At 40.0% G+C, this 15,060-nt stretch overlaps 1 protein-coding gene across 1 annotated transcript in view; it reads left to right on the top strand.

The window, feature by feature from the left end:
- The window catches only part of dctn6 (dynactin subunit 6), a 167,677-nt gene that overhangs the window by 21,331 nt on the left and 131,286 nt on the right, over positions 1-15,060 (top strand). The window lies entirely within an intron of this gene.

The raw sequence follows: 15,060 nt of genomic DNA, 5'->3' as shown, positions 1-15,060 counted from the left end.
CAAGCGACTCTATTTGTGGCGTGAGTGCAGAAAGGGCTTCTTTCTCATCATCCTGCCATACGGATGTTCTTTGTGCAAATTGCACTGAATTGTAGAACGATGTACAGATACACCATCTGCAGCAAGATGTTCTTGCAGGTCTTTGGAGGTGATCTGTTGGTTGTCTGTAACCTTTCTCACAATCCTGCACATATGCTGCTCCTGTATTTTTCTTGGCCTGCCAGACCTGGGTTTAACAGCAACTGTTCATGTGGCCTTCCATTTCCTGATGGGGGGAATGAACGCACACTAAGGTGAAGTGTTCGGATCACCTGCTGGCTTTCTGCAGCTGCTGCTGGCAAGCTGCATGTTCTGCTTTTCGTTGTTTTAAGAGCTAGGAGCACCTGAAGTTTGTCTGCCAAAAGCATTCCAACAACTGCTAGGTTAGATGTCAGTGAATTTGTTTTAAATTGTTTGTAAGTAGGGCGTGTCGTGAAAGTGTCTGTCCAAGATGATCTGGTCTCGATTGCTTCGCTCAACCCTCCACCAAAGGAGGCGCGATACGCTCCTGCCACTTCACGTTGTGAAGAGGGGGAGCTGAATGCACGCTAAGGAGAGTGCTGGCTTTGTGCTGCTTCTGCCAAGATGCTTGTTTTGCTTGTCGCTCTGCGCGTCAATCATTTAAAAGCCTGTACAATAGCTGTTCTTCTGTCTCACTGCCTTGTCTTGCATGACATTAAAATGTTTTATAATAGAGACATGTTACTTATATCCTTAGCCCGACATCCACATATCTTATGTGTTTACAAAGTGTGTTTTAATAAGTTTACATGTGTTTAAACCGTGTGGGATGGGTATTTTAAGGCCTAAACTATAAAAAAAAAGAGTGTATTTAAATGGACTTTCTATATCGTGGATTTTCACCTATCGCTGATGGGTCTGGAATGTAACTTTCGCAAAAGGCGGGGGAATCACTGTACCATATTTTAGGTAGCTATAAGAAAGTGATATTCTATTACTGAAATTAAGCAAACACAATATGAATTTAACATCAAACATTAACTTTCTAAGATTGGCTGTTATAAATACATTAAACACTTTCCCAAACAAAGAATCTGCAATGGTCATAGATATTGTTGCATTTTCCCTATATATTAAATTACTACTCAAAATGAAAATTGTTCCAGTTCTCTTAAATGCTCTCTTAATGCCTTATTTTATTCATTTGGAGAATCATGAAAACCCTGATATAAAAAGTCTATAGTTATGCATATCTGTATGTAACTGTGTAGACTGAAATTCATTTGATATGGTAATTACCAAAAAATGTGTTCAGATTTGAATATACTAGAAGGATTACCTACTAAAGGTACTAAATGCTGTGGGATTAGTAGGACTGAAGGTAAGTTGAATAAAAACATTTCCCACTTGTGTCCAAGAAAAACATCAGGGACAGACTGATATTCTGCAAAAGGTACAGGGATTAGACTGCTGAGGACAGGGGTAAAGTCATTTTCTCTGATGAATCCCCTTTCCGATCGTTTGGGCTTCCAGAAAAAAATATTTTCGGAAGAAAAGATGAGCTCTACCATCAGACCTGTATCATGCCAACAGTAAAGCATCCTGAGACCATTTATGTGTTAGGTTGCTTCTCAACCAAGGGAGTGGGCTCATTCACAATTTTGGCGAAGAACACCACCATGAATAAAGAATGGTACCAAAACATCCTCGGAGAGCAACTTCTCTGAACCATCCAAGAACAGTTTGATGACGGACAGTGCCCCTTCCAGCATGTTTGAGCACTGTGCTATAAGGCGAAAGTGATAACTAAGTGGCTTGGGGAACAAAACATCAAAATTTTGGGTACATGGCCAGGAAACACCCCAGACCTTAATCCCTTTGAGAACTTGTGGTCAATCCTCAACAGGCTGGTGGACAAACAAAAACCCACAAATTCTGACAAACCCCAAGCATTGGTTATGCAAGAATGGACTTCCATCAGTCAGGATTTGGCGCAGAAGTTGATTAACAGCATGCCAGGGCCAATTGCAGAGGTCTTGAAAAAGAAGGGCCAACACTGCAAATATTGACTCTTTGCATAAACTTAATGTAATTGTCAAAAAAAAAGCCTTTGAAACTTATGAAATGCTTGTAATTATACTTCACTATACCATATAAATATCTGACAAAAAGATCTAAAAACACTGAACAAGCAAACTTTGTGAAAACCAATGCTTGTGTCATTGTCAAAACTTTTGGCCACAACTGTAGAAATTCACAAGATCGATCTTGAGACGTTAAGAATCAATATTGAATCGTTTAAATGAAAAATAACAATAAATTGGAAAATCTGTATTTTTACTCAGTCCTACAAATGCTACATTTACTTTATCCATATAAATTGTAACTATGTATAATTTTCATAAAATGCCACTATTTTACTTTTCTGTAAAATTTGTATTTATTTATTTTTGGCCAGAGTTTTCCAAACATTTTTGCATGAAACTGTAGTCTCTTTCCCTCAAGTGCCCACTCACAACACTCTCAGATACTCTTAAGTCATAAACCAAGAATTTGGAGCAATTTGCCTTTATTGGGGCAGCTATCTCTCATTTGAAGACCTTAGGGATGTGGTCTTGAAATAGGGAAACATAATTCTTTCACAAATGCATTATTTCATGCCTCACTGTAAAGCACTATTATATGTATTGAGTTGAATTTTAGCACAGTTGTTGTAGTATGTAACTTTTTTTTTTTTTTTGGAAATTTTATTAATTTTATTGCAATCATTCCAAACAAATCAATACATTTTTACAAAAAGTAGGGTTGAGAACAAGTCGACTCCCACCCCTGAGAGAGAGAGAGCATGGCCAACAGAGTAAAACTTAAGGCTTGTAAACATACCTAAATGATAAGCCAATAGAGATGAATGGAGAAGGAAAAAGAAATCTATACTAATAAAAGGCAAAGCCCTCACTGACTGACTGACTGACTGACTCATCACTAATTCTCCAACTTCCCATGTAGGTAGAAGGCTGAAATTTGGCAGACTCATTCCTTACAGCTTCCTTACAAAAGTTGGGCAGGCTTCATTTCGAAATTCTACGCGTAATGGTCATAACTGGAACCTATTTTTCTCCATACAATGGAGTTGAGCCAGTGTAAATGCATGATAATTATAAAGGTTAGCTTTTTTTTTTTTTAATTCAGTTCCATTCTCTCAGTTGCGTTCACGATCCCCCCAAAATCTGACAATGCTGTTTTCACAGAAAGACGCGCTATAACTCAAATTTGATTTATTTGGAGACGCGCTATACTCGAATGTTATTTATATAGGGAAGAAAGTACAATGTCAGGTGCTCATTCATATGTCTGTCATATCAACCGCCTACTGTAACTTGCTTTATTTTTTCTTCACTTATAATCTAGAATAAAAGTGCACTTGTTTTGTTATACTTGTACACCAAAATATGTTCCTGTGCTTGAGCGACGCGGGCATGCTCAAAAAATAGACGCGTAATGCCACAAAAAGTGCACGCAGGCACTTAAGTTCGCAAGCATTGGTACGAGAATGCAGTCAATGCTGTGAAAACAGCATTCTCAGATTGGGGCGGGTAGGGAAGGATCCTGAACACGACTGAGAGAGCTTTATTTGAGGGTTTTCTAGCATGAACCGCCTTTTTAAGGTCATGCCATAGCATCTCAATTGGATTCAGGTCAGGACTTTGACTAGGCCACTCCAAAGTCTTCATTTAGTTTTTCTTCAGCCATTCAGAGGTGGATTTGCTGGTGTGTTTTGGGTCATTGTCCTGTTGCAGCACCCAAGATTGCTTCAGCTTGAGTTGACGAACAGATGGCCGGACATTCTCCTTCAGGATTTTTTGGTAGACGGTAGAATTCATGGTCCCATCTATTACAGCAAGCCTTCCAAGTCCTGAAGCAGCAAAACAACCCCAGACCATCACACTACCACCACTATATTTTACTGTTGGTATGATGTTCTTTTTCTGAAATGCTGTGTTCCTTTTACGCCAGATGTAACGGGACATTTGCCTTCCAAAAAGTTCAACTTTTGTCTCATCAGTCCACAAGGTATTTTCCAAAAAGTCTTGGCAATCATTAAGATGTTTCTTAGCAAAATTGAGACAAGCCCTAATGTTCTTTTTGCTTAACAGTGGTTTGCGTCTTGAAATCTGCCATGCAGGCCATTTTTGCCCAGTCTCTTTCTTATGGTGGAGTCGTGAACACTGACCTTAATTGAGGCAAGTGAGGCCTGCAGTTCTTTAGACGTTGTCCTGGGGTCTTTTGTGACCTCTCGGATGAGTCGTCTCTGCACTCTTGGGGTAATTTTGGTCGGCCGGCCACTCCTGGGAAGGTTCACCACTGTTCCATGTTTTGCCATTTGTAGATAATGGCTCTCACTGTGGTTCGCTGGAGTCCCAAAGCTTTAGGAATGGCTTTATAACCTTTACCAGACTGATAGATCTCAATTACTTCTGTTCTCATTTGTTCCTGAATTTCTTTGGATCTTGGCATGATGTCTAGCTTTTGAGGTGCTTTTGGTCTACTTCTCTGTGTCAGGCAGCTCCTATTTAAGTGATTTCTTGATTGAAACAGGTGTGGCAGTAATCAGGCCTGGGGGTGGCTATGGAAATTGAACTCAGGTGTGATACACCACAGTTAGGTTATTTTTAACAAGGGGGCAATTACTTTTTCACACAGGGCCATGTAGGTTTGGATTTTTTTTCTCCCTAAATAATAAAAATCATCATTTAAAAACTGCATTTTGTGTTTACTTGTGTTATATTTGACTAATGGTTAAATGTGTTTGATGATCAGAAACATTTTGTGTGACAAACATGCAAAAGAATAAGAAATCAGGAAGGGGGCAAATAGTTTTTCACACCACTGTATCTCTCTCTCTCTCTCTCTCTCTCTCTCTCTCTCTCTCTCTCTATATATATATATATATATATATATATATATATATATATATATATATATATATATATATATATATATATATTTCAGCTGCTGTGGTGTTAATGAAATTAACAACAGATGTACTAGAGGGCCAACAATGAGATGACCCCCAAAACAGGAATGGTTTAGCAGGTGGAGGCCACTGACATTTTTCCCTCCTCATCTTTTCTGACTGTTTCTTCACTAGTTTTGCATTTGGCTACAGTCAGTGTCACTACTGGTAGCATGAGGCGATACTTGGACCCTACAGAGGTTGCACAGGTAGTCCAACTTCTCCAGGATGGCACATCAATACGTGTCATTGCCAGAAGGTTTGCTGTGTCTCCCTGCACAGTCTCAAGGGCATGGAGGAGATTCTAGGAGACAAGCTGACAAGACAACTCTAGGAGAGCTGGAGAGGGCCATAGAAGGTCCATAACCCATCAGCAGGACCAGTATCTGCTCCTTTGGGCAAGGAGGAACAGGATAAGCAATGCCAGAGCCCTACAAAATGACCTCCAGCAGGCCACTGGTGTGAATGTCTCTGACCAAACAACCAGAAAGACTTCATGAGGGTGACCCAAGGGCCCCATGTCCTCTAATGGGCCCTGAGCTCACTGCCCAGCAGCATGCAGCTCGATTGGCATTCACCATAGAATACCAGAATTGGCAGATGCACCACTGGTGCCCTGTGCTTTTTACAGATGAGAGCAGGTTCACCCTTAGCACGTGACAGAAGTGAAAGGGTCTGGAGAAGCCATGGAGAACATTATGCTACCTGTAACATCATTCAGCATGAGCAGTTTGGTGGTGGGTTAATGATTGTCTGGGGAGGCATATCCATGGAGGGTCATACAGACCGCTACAGGCTTGACAAAGGCACCTTGGCTGCCATTAGGTATCAGGATGAAATCCTTGGACCCATTGTCAGACCCTGTGCTGGTACAGTGGCTCCTGATGCATGACAATTCCTGGCCTCATGTGGTGAGAGTATGCAGGCAGTTCCTGGAGGATGAAAGAATTGATTCCATTGACTGGCCACCACACTTTCCTGACCTAAATCCAATAGAACACCTCTGGGACATTGTTTTGGTCCATCCAATGCCACCAGGTTGCACCTCAGACTGTCCAGGAGCTCAGTGATGCCCTGGTCCGGATCTGGGAGGAGATCCCCCACAACACCATCTGTCATCTCATTAGAAGCATGCACCGATGTTGTCAGGCATGTATACAAGAACACAGGGGCCATACAAAGTGCTGTGTACAATTTTGAGTTGCTGCAATTAAATTTTGGCAAAATGGACTAGCCTGCCACATAATTTTTTCACTCTGATTTTTGAGGCGTCTTTGAATTCAGGGCTCTGTAGGTTGATCATTTTCATTTCCATCAAACGATGTGGCATCCTTTCGTTCCTAACACATTACCCAGTCTATATCAGTATAGATATCCAGGAGGATTTCTTTTTCCCATTGAGATCTGATGTGTTTTCAAAGTGTTCCTTTAATTTTTTGAGCAGTTTATATATATATATATATATATATATATATATATATATATATATATATATATATATATATATATATACACACACACACACAAATTATATATATATGTGTGTGTGTGTGTATATATGATGTAGATAGATATGTATATATATATATATGTGTGTATATGTAGATATGTATATAGATATGAAGATATGTATGTATGTATATGTATGTATATATCTATACTAATAAAAGGCAGAGCCCTCACTCACTGACTGACTCATCACTAATTCTCCAACTTCCCGTGTAGGTAGAAGGCTGAAATTTGGCAGGCTCATTCTTTACAGCTTACTTAAAGTTGGGTAGATTTCATTTCGAAATTCTACGCGTAATGGTCATAACTGGAAGCTATTTTTCTGCATATGCTGTAATGGAGTTGAGCTCGAAAGCCGTGGAGGGCGGAGTTTCGTGTGACATCATCACGCCTCCCACGTAATCACGTGAACTGACTGTCAACTCACTACGTAGAAAACCAGGAAGAGCTCCAAAGCGCGTTGAAGAAAAGATGCATTATATAATTGAGAAAGCAGCGAAACAATAAGAAGTGAGCGAGTGACATATACCCATATTCATGAGTGCTGCTACTTCGGAAACAAAGCACGGTGTAAACCTGAAGTTTAAATTAAGTTCATAGACATGCTGCCGCTGGCGTTTAACATGCCCACGGGTAATGCGGGATACAAGTTTAATGACAGGACGCAGGATATAAACGAGAGTTATGATCACTTTGTAACTAAGTTAAAATTGCACGTGAACGGCTGTATTTATGCAAATTCCTAGAGACTGTGTTTGTGGGGGATTGACAATGAAGGCGGGTGGGGAAGTCACGTCATTGTCTCCCCTCCTATTCACCTAATTTCGCTCTGAGCTGAGCTCCGCTGCCAACGCAGTCTTACAGAAGTGACTTTGTGACGCTGCTACCAAATACTCACAAAAAAATCCACAGGTTAATACACACGCTGTCTCTAGAGTTGCTCCACACTGAATCCTCCAGGCACTACTTACAAAAGGTTACATTGACAATCGCACAGCTGAGAAGCTTCGATGCATGTGCTCCATAATGCATTAAAAAATAATGCATTTAATCACAGTTTCAATTACAAGCAAAGGGGAACTTCTGTCAATGCATGATTTCCTGGTACACCGATTACATTGATCAGCGCTTCCCAAAACCTGAGTATATAAAGATGGCGTTGGAATATTTCGGAATATATAATGTAAGCGCTGGAATATATAAAGTCAAATCTTGAATATATAAAGTCAGCGTCGGAATATATTGTCACGCTTGGGGTCACAGATTTGCACAGAGACACAGGAGGTCGTAGAAACAAGAAGGATTTTTATTGAAACCCTGCAAACACATGAGCTTAAGCGTGCTGAGGGAGGGAGAGAGAGAGATAAAAGCAAGCAAGCAAGCAAGCAAGCAAGCAAGCTTCAACTGACAGGCGCTGCACAAGGCTTTTAAGTTAGCGGAGTATTGCGCGAGGTTTGCATTACGCGTTATAGCACAAGTGAGAAAGTAAAGAGCAATGTGAGGGTAGTCTGTGTTTCAGGGGTTGTGGTTTGCCCAGGGGCGTCTGTATCTTCTTGGGGTGCGATCAGCCCTCCAGCTCACACCCTCCCCCTCAGCTTTATTCACATTCCCGTGAATCAAGCGACTCTCTGTACCAGGTTCATTTAGTCGTGATAATATGTCTGCGTTGACGTGTTCAGAACCTGGTCGATGTTTTACTGTGAAACGGTAAGGTTGTAAGCCCAGAAATCATCTCATGAGGCGAGAGTTTGTATCTTTCTGTCGGTATAACCATTGAAGTGAAGCATGATCAGTTACCAAAGTGAAGTTTCATCCCCACAAGTAATAGCGAAGCCCTCCAGCTCACAATATAAAGTAAGCGCTGGAATATGTAAAGACTAATCTTCAATATATAAAGTCATCTTCGGAATATACAAAGTCAGAGCTGGAATATCCATCCATTTTCCAACCCGTTGAATCCGACCACAGGGTCACGGGGATCTGCTGGAGCCAATCCCAGCCAAAACTGGGCGCAAGGCAGGAACCAATCCTTGGCAGGGCACATGCATCATTTTCAAAACATTAACCAAACAATGTTTTTTTAATTTATTTTTCTGAATACGTTTTTGTTAACTTACTTCAGTGCAGAGTCGTTTCAATCAATATATTTTGACTTTATATATTCAAGAATGAGTTTATATACTCCGATGTTGACTTTATATAATCAGGAACGACTTTATAAATTCCGACGCTGACTTTATATATTCAGGTTTTCACTTTATATATTCCAGCGAAAACTTTATATATTCAACTTTTGACTTTATATATTCCAGTGCTGACTTTATATATACCAACGCTGACTTTATGTATTCAAGTTTTGACTTTATATATTCTGACACCGACTTTATATATTCAGAAAATCAATGTATTTGTTTCGCACCCCATAGTATATGTGTGTATGTATATATGTATATATATATGCCAGCAACACTCATGACAATGACAAAACAATTACGTTGTCAATCATGTTACGTTATTATTAAAATGTTTCCTTTTCTTTTTACTTCTCCGCTGCCAAGCGGGTATTTTGCTATATATATATATAGATATAAATTATATATATATATATATATATATATATATATATATATATACACATATATATATATATATATATATATGTATATATATATATATATATATACTGTATATATATATATATATATATATATATATATATATATATATATATAGAGAGAGAGAGAGATATAGATAGATAGATATGACAATAACACTCATATCAATGACAAAACAATTACATTAACAATCATGTTACGTTATTTTTAAAAATTTTTCCTTTTCTTTTTCAGAACTTCTTTTACACACTACTTCTCCGCTGCGAAGCGCGGGTATTCTGCTAGTATATGTATGTATGTATGTATGTACAGCGGTGTGAAAAACTATTTGCCCCTTCCTGATTTCTTATTCTTTTGCATGTTTGTCACACAAAATGTTTCTGATCATCAAACACATTTAACCATTAGTCAAATATAACACAAGTAAACACAAAATGCAGTTTTTAAATGATGGTTTTTATTATTTAGGGAGAAAAAATCCAAACCTACATGGCCCTGTGTGAAAAGTAATTGCCCCTTGTTAAAAATGACCTAACTGTGGTGTATCACACCTGAGTTCAATTTCCGTAGCCACCCCCAGGCCTGATTACTGCCACACCTGTTTCAATCAAGAAATCACTTAAATAGGAGCTGCCTGAGACAGAGAAGTAGACCATAAGCACCTCAAAAGCTAGACATCATGCCAAGATCCAAAGAAATTCAGGAACAAATGAGAACAGAAGTGATTGAGATCTATCAGTCTGGTAAAGGTTGTAAAGCCATTTCTAAAGCTTTGGGACTCCAGCGAACCACAGTGAGAGCCATTATTCACAAATGGCAAAAACATGAAACAGTGGTGAACCTTCCCAGGAGTGGCCGGCCGACCAAAATTACCCCAAGAGCGCAGAGACGACTCATCCGAGAGGTCACAAAAGACCCCAGGACAACGTCTAAAGAACTGCAGGCCTCACTTGCCTCAATTAAGGTCAGTGTTCACGACTCCACCATAAGAAAGAGACTGGGCAAAAACAGCCTACATGGCAGATTTCCAAGACGCAAACCACTGTTAAGCAAAAAGAACATTAGGGCTCATCTCAATTTTGCTAAGAAACATCTCAATGATGACCAAGATATTTGGGAAAATACCTTGTGGACTGATGAGACAAAAGTTGAACTTTTTGGAAGGCAAATGTCCCGTTACATCTGGCGTAAAAGGAACACAGCATTTCAGAAAAAGAACATCATACCAACAGTAAAATATGGTGGTGGTAGTGTGATGGTCTGGGGTTGTTTTGCTGCTTCAGGACCTGGAAGGCTTGCTGTGATAGATGGAACCATGAATTCTACTGTCTACCAAAAAATCCTGAAGGAGAATGTCCGGCCATCTGTTCGTCAACTCAAGCTGAAGCAATCTTGGGTGCTGCAACAGGACAATGACCCAAAACACACCAGCAAATCCACCTCTGAATGGCTGAAGAAAAACTAAATGAAGACTTTGGAGTGGCCTAGTCAAAGTCCTGACCTGAATCCAATAGAGATGCTATGGCATGACCTTAAAAAGGTGGTTCAAGCTAGAAAACCATCAAATAAAGCTGAATTACAACAATTCTACAAAGATGAGTGGGCCAAAATTCCTCCAGAGCGCTGTAAAAGACTCATTGCAAGTTATCGCAAACGCTTGATTGCAGTTATTGCTGCTAAGGGTGGCCCAACCAGTTATTAGGTTCAGGGAGAAATTACTTTTTCACACAGGGCCATGTAGGTTTGGATTTTTTTTTCTCCCTAAATGATAAAAACCATCATTTAAAAACTGCATTTTGTGTTTACTTGTGTTATATTTGACTAATGGTTAAATGTGTTTGATGATCAGAAACATTTTGTGTGACAAACATGCAAAAGAATAAGAAATCAGGAAGGGGGCAAATAGTTTTTCACACCACTGTGTGTGTGTGTGTGTGTGTGTGTGTGTGTATATATATATATATATATATATATATGTGTAGACTCAAACCAATTATGACAGCAGCATTCCAAGCTGTGAGAAAACAGTAAAAAGGAGGCGTGTCAGATGGCGTGGTACAATTTCTGATGCAGCTAGACGAAAACAACTTCGTCACGCTGCCGCCAAATACACAAAACAATTACTTTTATATAGCAACACTCATAACAGTGACAAAACAATTACATTGACAATCATGTTACGTTATTTTCAAAATGTTTCTTTTTCTTTACTTCTTTAACACACTACTTCTCCGCTGCGAAGCGCGGGTATTTTGCTAGTACAGAAATAATTGCTTCCTCTGTCCTTTAAGAGCTTATTCTAAAATATTACTGATTAGATACTGCCATGTTTTGGAAAAAATCTGTACAGATCCTCTGAGTATTTGTTTTTCTCCAATTTCAAATAGTATAAAACATTGGTTTACATAAGTCTGCATGTCAAAAGTGTTGTGAATGCAATCACAGTTTGTTTGTCCTTCTCCATTTTAAACCCATCTGGAAGAACCCCAAACGCAGCCATAAATGGTTTAGGAGGGATTGTGAGACCAAGGCTGTCTGAAAGGTAATTAAAAATTTTGTTCCAGAATGATGTTAATTTGGTGCAGGCACAAAAAATGTGACCCAGTGAGGCTGGGACTTGATTGCAGCGTTCGCAAGTTGGATCTTGCCCTGGAAACATTTTGGAGAGTTTTAGGCGAGACAGATGTGTTCGATATATAATTTTGAGTTGAATAATTGTATGTTTTGCACATATGGAGCTCAAGTGAATTCTCTGCATTGATTTTTTCCACTCCTTGTCTGATATATTAATTGAGAGATCTTTTTCCCAGTGTCCTCTTGGATCTTTGAAAGGGAGGGACTGTAAACTAATTTTGTATATTGCAGAGATGGTGTCTGAGTCCTTGAAATTGAGCAGTATTTTTTCCAGCATGGACGAGGGTGCAAGATGAGGAAAATCGGGCAGGTTCTGTTTAACAAAGTTCCTAATTTGAAGATATTGAAAAAAATATGTAGCTAGAATGTTAAATTTGGAATGTAATTGTTCATAGGATGCAAAGACATTGTCTATATAAAGATCTCTAAGCAAGTTAATCCCAAATTTTTTCCAGATATTAAAAACTGCATATGTTTGAGAAGGTTGAAAGAGGTGGTTCTCTTGCAGATGTGCCACAGATAAAAGCTTCTCCATCTTAAAAAGCTTTCTACATTGGTTCCATATTTTGAGTGAGTGAAACACAATTGGGTTATTAGTATATTGCCGATAACTTGCATTTATTGGGGCACAGAGCAAGGAACATAAAGAAGTACTGCAAGACTTTAGTTCTGTTGCGGACCAGGCCTGTGTATGTTCATCTATTTGTGTCCAGGTTTTTATAGCTTATATGTTTGCTGCCCAGTAATAAAACTGGAAGTTAGGTAGAGCCATGCCACCTTCTGCCTTTTGTCTTTGTAGGGTCGCTCTTTGAATACGTGGATGTTTTGAGTTCCAAATAAATGAGGTTATTGTTGAATCTAATTGCTTAAAAAATGATTTATTGATGTATATTGGAATGTTTTGAAATAAAAAAGGAGCTTAGGAAGAATATTCATCTTAACAGTGTTAATTCCTCCAGCTAGAGTGAGATTAAAGGTTGACCATCTGTGCAAGTCTTGCAACATTTTTATGATAAAGAACTTTGTTTACTTGTGATTTTTACCCCTAGTTATTTAAACTGTTCTGCAATGATAAAAGATAGAGTGTCTAATCTAATATTATATGCTTGAGAATTCACTGAAAAGAGTACACTTTTATTCAGATTAATTCTGAGGCCAGAGATCTTTTGAAATTCTGTGAATGCTGCAGGCACAGAATGTTGTGGGTCTGATATATACAGTGCCATACATCTGCATATAGAGAAATTTTCTGTTCCAGTCCTTCTCTGGTAATCCCCTTTATCTGATCAGCATTTCAACAGTGTATTGCCAGTGGTTCAAGACTTGGAGAAACACATATGTATTTGCTTTGAGGCAGTCTTTAAAGATATGCTGGGTAAAATTGAACAGCACAATCAGGAAACCTCGTCTAAACTGAGCACACTTACTGATCAACTGGAGGACATCAAGGAAACATTCACGACTCGGCTTGAAACAGCCGAAAATCTAGCTGCCAGTGCTGAAGAAAAAGCAACAACTGCCAACACCGAATGCAAAAAACTCGGAAACAGACATGCTGCTTTATTATCCTGCTGCCGCTCCTGTCGCAGCTTCTCATTTGCATTTTCCCTTGCCTTCTCAGTTGCTTTCTCACTTTTCTTTATATCTTTCTTTATCTCTGCTTGAGCTCAGCAACCATCACCTTCAGTTCAGAGAGATCATTTCTGCTTTTGCACACCATAGATGAGGCGGTGGGCTCTATTACAGCCGGTGTTCCTGTTTCGCGTGGAGTAGTTAAAAGCACTGACTGCAAGACCTTTTCCAGTTTCAGATGATGAACTCCAATCGGCGAGCTATCATGACCTGCGTCACTCGCACTCGTACATTCTCTCCCCATTTCGCTCTTAGCCGGAGACGATGTAGCGGACCGTGGTCCCGAGGAGTCGGGGCTTTTGCCCATCTGATACAGGTTAGTCTCTGAAAGGCTATACCTTGAGCTTGCACTTGGACTTGCCGATATGAGCTTGGATGTAGCTTTAGTTTTCATTTCTTTCGTTTCTTTCTGAACCCTTTTCTTGTTGGCCATGTTTATATACAGTGCATCTGGAAAGTATTCACAGCGCATCACTTTTTCCACATTTTGGTATGTTACAGCCTTATTCCAAAATGGATTAAATTAATTTGTTTCCCTCAGAATTCTACACACAACACCCCATAAAGTTTACTTGAGGTTTTTGCAAATTTATTAAAAATAAAAAACTGAGAAATCACATAAGTATTCACAGCCTTTGCTCAATACTTTGTCGATGCACCTTTGGCAGCGATTACAGCCTCAAGTCTTTTTGAATATGATGCCACAAGCTTGACACACCTATCCTTGGCCAGTTTCGCCCATTCCTCTTTGCAGCACCACTCAAGCTCCATCAGGTTGGATGGGAAGCGTCGGTGCACAGCCATTTTAAGATCTCTCCAGAGATGTTCAATCGAAGTCTGGGCTACTGGTTGGGCCACTCAAGGACATTCACAGAGTTGTCCTGAATCCACTCCTTTGATATCTTGGCTGTGTGCTTAGGGTCGTTGTCCTGCTGAAAGATGAACCGTCTCCCCAGTCTGAGGTCAAGAGCGCTCTGGAGCAGGTTTTCATCCAGGATGTCTCTGCACAATGCTCCAGTCACCTTTCCCTTTATCTTGACTAGTCTCACAGTTCCTGCCGCTGAAAAACATCCCCACAGCATGATGCTGCCACCACCATGCTTCACTGTAGAGATGGTATTGGCCTGGTGATGAGCGGTGCCTCGTTTCCTCTAAACGTGACGCCTGGCATTCATACCAAAGAGTTCAATCTTTGTCTCATCAGACCAGAGAATTTTGTTTCTCATGGTCTGAGAGTCCTTCAGGTGCCTTTTGGCAAACTCCAGGTAGGCTGGCATGTGCCTTTTACTAAGGAGTGGCTTCCGTCTGGCCACTCTAGATTGCTGCAGAGATGGTTGTCCTTCTGGAAGGTTTTCCTCTCACCACAGAGGACCTCTGGAGCTCTGACAGAGTGACCATTGGGTTCTTGGTACCTCCCTGACCAAGGCCCTTCTCCCCTGATCACTCAGTTTAGATGGCTGGCCAGCTCTAGGAAGAGTCCTGGTCATTTCGAACTTCTTCCACTTACGGATGATGGAGGCCACAGTGCTCATTGGGACCTTCAAAGCTGCAAAAATTTTTCTGTAACCTTCCCCAGATTTGTGCCTCGAGACAATCCTATCTCGGAGATCTACAGACAATTCCTTTGACTTCATGCTTGGTTTGTGCTCTGACATG

This window comes from Polypterus senegalus, chromosome 4 (assembly GCF_016835505.1).
Source record: "Polypterus senegalus isolate Bchr_013 chromosome 4, ASM1683550v1, whole genome shotgun sequence".
Taxonomy (NCBI): Eukaryota; Metazoa; Chordata; class Cladistia; order Polypteriformes; family Polypteridae; genus Polypterus; species Polypterus senegalus.
The sequence above is the reverse complement of the archived record's forward strand: the minus strand, read 5'-3'. Positions and strand labels throughout refer to the sequence as shown.